The sequence below is a fragment of the Tursiops truncatus genome, unplaced genomic scaffold (assembly GCF_011762595.2).
Source record: "Tursiops truncatus isolate mTurTru1 unplaced genomic scaffold, mTurTru1.mat.Y mat_scaffold_2_arrow_ctg1_2, whole genome shotgun sequence".
Lineage (NCBI taxonomy): Eukaryota > Metazoa > Chordata > Mammalia > Artiodactyla > Delphinidae > Tursiops > Tursiops truncatus.
In genome coordinates, this window is record NW_022983266.1 from 81,455 (window position 1) to 86,675 (window position 5,221).

Below are 5,221 nucleotides of genomic sequence, written 5' to 3' on the forward strand. Positions count from 1 at the left end.
GGGTTCATCATCCACAAATTCCACCGTGGGCACTCATGCCAGCACACAGCTGGGTTTCGGGAGCAGAGCGGTTGCCCTAGATGATCTGAGCTGCATGTTTGCAGATCTCATCGTTACATCAAGAAAGAGGGGGCCCCCGAGCACCACACACAGCAATGGGGGCAGCGTGGGCCTGAACTCCTGGGGTCCTCCTCACCAGAGCCTCCCCATGGTGAACACGGGACCCAGCCCTAAGAAGCAGCCTGGGTTTGGAGGCACTACTGACACCATCTTAAGTCACATCCCTGGGGGCCCTGATTGGCAGCAGCGAGGAACCACCGCCTGTCGCAGCTCTACCCAGCATAGGAAACGGAAAGCTCCAGCCTTTGCCTCTGCTCCAGGCCCCCCAGCTTCGGGCGGCGCCACACAAGCATCTTCTGGGGGTTCATCATCCACAAATTCCACCGTGGGCACCCATGCCAGCACACAGCTGGGCTTGGGGAGCACAGCGGCTGCCCTAGATCTGAGCTGCATGTTTGCAGCTCTCAGCATTACAGCAGGAACGAGGGGGCCTCCTAGCACCACACACAGCGATGGGGGCAGCGTGGGCCTGAACTCCTGGGGCCCTCCTCACCAGAGCCTCCCCATGGTGACCACGCGACCCAGTCATAAGAAGAAGCCTGGGTTTGGAGGCACTACTGACCCCATCTTAAGTCACATCCCTGGGGGCCCTGATTGGCAGCAGCGAGGAACCACCGCCTGTCGCAGCTCTCCCCAGCATAGGAAACGGAAAGCTGCAACCTTTGCCTCTGCTCCAGGCCCCCCAGCTTCGGGCGGCCCCACACAAGCATCTTCTGGGGGTTCATCATCCACAAATTCCACCGTGGGCACCCATGCCAGCACACAGCTGGGCTTGGGGAGCACAGCGGCTGCCCTAGATCTGAGCTGCATGTTTGCAGCTCTCAGCATTACAGCAGGAACGAGGGGGCCTCCTAGCACCACACACAGCGATGGGGGCAGCGTGGGCCTGAACTCCTGGGGCCCTCCTCACCAGAGCCTCCCCATGGTGACCACGGGACCCAGCCCTAAGAAGCAGCCTGGGTTTGGAGGCACTACTGACACCATCTTAAGTCACATCCCTGGGGGCCCTGATTGGCAGCAGCGAGGAACCACCGCCTGTCGCAGCTCTACCCAGCATAGGAAACGGAAAGCTCCAGCCTTTGCCTCTGCTCCAGGCCCCCCAGCTTCGGGCGGCCCCACACAAGCATCTTCTGGGGGTTCATCATCCACAAATTCCACCGTGGGCACCCATGCCAGCACACAGCTGGGCTTGGGGAGCACAGCGGCTGCCCTAGATCTGAGCTGCATGTTTGCAGCTCTCAGCATTACAGCAGGAACGAGGGGGCCTCCTAGCACCACACACAGCGATGGGGGCAGCGTGGGCCTGAACTCCTGGGGCCCTCCTCACGAGAGCCTCCCCATGGTGACCACGCGACCCAGTCATAAGAAGAAGCCTGGGTTTGGAGGCACTACTGACCCCATCTTAAGTCACATCCCTGGGGGCCCTGATTGGCAGCAGCGAGGAACCACCGCCTGTCGCAGCTCTCCCCAGCATAGGAAACGGAAAGCTCAGGCCTTTGCCTCTGCTCCAGGCCCCCCAGCCTCGGGCCACCCCGCACAAGCATCTTCTGGGGGTTCATCATCCACAAATTCCACCGTGGGCACCCATGTCAGAACACAGCTGGGTTTGGGGAGCAGAGCGGCTGCCCTTGATCTAACCTGCTGTTTGCAGATCTCATCGTTACATTAAGAAAGAGGGGGCCCCCGAGCACCACACACAGCAATGGGGGCAGCGTGGGCCTGAACTCCTGGGGCCCTCCTCACCAGAGCCACCCCATGGTGACCACGGGACCCAGCCCTAAGAAGCAGCCTGGGTTTGGAGGCACGACTGACCCCATCTTAAGTCACATCCCTGGGAGCCCTGATTGGCAGCAGCGAGGAACCACCGCCTGTCGCAACTCTCCCCAGCATAGGAAACGGAAAGCTCCAGTCTTTGCCTCTGCTCCAGGGCCCCCAGATTCGGGCCGCCCCGCACAAGCATCTTCTGGGGGTTCATCATCCACAAATTCCACCGTGGGCACCCATGCCAGCACACAGTGGGTTTCGGGAGCACAGCGGTTGACTTAGATCTGAGCTGCATGTTTGCAGCTCTCAGCATTACAGCAGGAACGAGGGGCCTCCTAGCACCACACACAGCGACGGGGGCAGCGTGGGCCTGAACTCCTGGGGCCCTCCTCACCAGAGCCACCCCACGGTGACCACGCGACCCAGTCATAAGAAGAAGCCTGGGTTTGGAGGCACTACTGCCCCCATCTTAAGTCACATCCCTGGGGGCCCTGATTGGCAGCAGCGAGGAACCACCGCCTGTGGCAGGTCTCCCCAGCACAGGAAACGGAAAGCTCCAGCCTTTGCCTCTCCTCCAGGCCCCCCAGCTTCGGGCCGCCCCACACAAGCATCTTCTGGGGGTTCATCATCCACAAATTCCACCGTGGGCACACATGCCAGCACACAGCTGGGTTTGGGGAGCACAGCGGCTGCCCTAGATCTGAGCTGCATGTTTGCAGCTCTCAGCATTACAGCAGGAACGAGGGGGACACCGAGCACCACACACAGCAATGGGGGCAGAGTGGGCCTGAACTCCTGGGGCCCACCTCACCAGAGCCACCCCATGGTGACCACGCGATCCAGCCCTACGAAGAAGCCTGGGTTTGGAGGCACTACTGACCCCATCTTAAGTCACATCCCTGGGGGCCCTGATTGGCAGCAGCGAGGAACCACCGCCTGTGGCAGCTCTCCCCAGCACAGGAAACGGAAAGCTCCAGCCTTTGCCTCTGCTCCCGGCCCCCCACAACCATCTTCTGGGGCTTCATCATCCACAAATTCCACCGTGGGCACCCATGCCAGCACACAGCTAGGTTTGGGGAGCAGAGCGGCTGCCCTTGATCTAACCTGCTGTTTGCAGATCTCATCGTTACATCAAGAAAGAGGGGGCCCCCGAGCACCACACACAGCAATGGGGGCAGCGTGGGCCTGAACTCCTGGGGCCCTCCTCACCAGAGCCACCCCATGGTGATCACGGGATCCAGCCCTAAGAAGCAGCCTGGGTTTGGAGGCACTACTGACCCCATCTTAAGTCACATCCCTGGGAGCCCTGATTGGCAGCAGCGAGGAACCACCGCCTGTCGCAGCTCTCCCCAGCATAGGAAACGGAAAGCTCCAGTCTTTGCCTCTGCTCCAGGGCCCCCAGATTCGGGCCGCCCCGCACAAGCATCTTCTGGGGGTTCATCATCCACAAATTCCACCGTGGGCACCCATGCCAGCACACAGTGGGTTTCGGGAGCACAGCGGTTGCCTTAGATCTGAGCTGCATGTTTGCAGCTCTCAGCATTACAGCAGGAACGAGGGGGACTCCTAGCACCACACACAGCGACGGGGGCAGCGTGGGCCTGAACTCCTGGGGCCCTCCTCACCAGAGCCACCCCACGGTGACCACGCGACCCAGTCGTAAGAAGAAGCCTGGGTTTGGAGGCACTACTGACCCCATCTTAAGTCACATCCCTGGGGGCCCTGATTGGCAGCAGCGAGGAACCACCGCCTGTCGCAGCTCTCCCCAGCACAGGAAACGGAAAGCTCCAGCCTTTGCCTCTGCTCCAGGCCCCCCTGCTTCGGGCGGCCCCACACAAGCATCTTCTGGGGGTTCATCATCCACAAATTCCACCGTGGGCACCCATGCCATCACACAGCTGGGTTTGGAGAGCAGAGCGGCTGCCCTAGATCTGAGCTGCATATTTGCAGCTCTCAGCATTACAGCAGGAACGAGGGGGACACCGAGCACCAAACACAGCAATGGGGGCAGCGTGGGACTGAATTCCTGGGGCTCTCCTCACCAGAGCCACCCCATGGTGACCACGGGACCCAGCCCTACGAAGCAGCTTGGGTTTGGAGGCACTACTGACCCCATCTTAAGTCACATCCCTGGGGGCCCTGATTGGCAGCAGCGAGGAACCACCGCCTGTGGCAGCTCTCCCCAGCACAGGAAACGGAAAGCTCCAGCCTTTGCCTCTGCTCCCGGCCCCCCACAACCATCTTCTGGGGGTTCATCATCCACAAATTCCACCGTGGGCACCCATGCCAGCACACAGCTGGGTTTGGGGAGCAGAGCGGTTGCCCTAGATGATCTGAGCTGCATGTTTGCAGATCTCATCGTTACATCAAGAAAGAGGGGGCCCCCGAGCACCACACACAGCAATGGGGGCAGCGTGGGCCTGAACTCCTGGGGCCCTCCTCACCAGAGCCTCCCCATGGTGACCACGGGACCCAGCCCTAAGAAGCAGCCTGGGTTTGGAGGCACTACTGACCCCATCTTAAGTCACATCCCTGGGGGCCCTGATTGGCAGCAGCGAGGAACCACCGCCTGTCGCAGCTCTACCCAGCATAGGAAACGGAAAGCTCCAGCCTTTGCCTCTGCTCCAGGCCCCCCAGCTTCGGGCGGCCCCACACAAGCATCTTCTGGGGGTTCATCATCCACAAATTCCACCGTGGGCACCCATGCCAGCACACAGCTGGGCTTGGGGAGCACAGCGGCTGCCCTAGATCTGAGCTGCATGTTTGCAGCTCTCAGCATTACAGCAGGAACGAGGGGGCCTCCTAGCACCACACACAGCGATGGGGGCAGCGTGGGCCTGAACTCCTGGGGCCCTCCTCACCAGAGCCTCCCCATGGTGACCACGCGACCCAGTCATAAGAAGAAGCCTGGGTTTGGAGGCACTACTGACCCCATCTTAAGTCACATCCCTGGGGGCCCTGATTGGCAGCAGCGAGGAACCACCGCCTGTCACAGCTCTCCACAGCATAGGAAACGGAAAGCTCAGGCCTTTGCCTCTGCTCCAGGGCCCCCAGCCTCGGGCCACCCCGCACAAGCATCTTCTGGGGGTTCATCATCCACAAATTCCACCGTGGGCACCCATAACATCACACAGTTGGGTTTGGGGAGCACAGCGGCTGCCCTATATCTGAGCTGCATGTTTGCAGCTCTCAGCATTACAGCAGGAACGAGGGGGCCCCCGAGCACCAAACACAGCAATGGGGGCAGCGTGGGACTGAATTCCTGGGGCTCTCCTCACCAGAGCCACCCCATGGTGACCACGGGACCCAGCCCTACGAAGCAGCTTGGGTTTGGAGG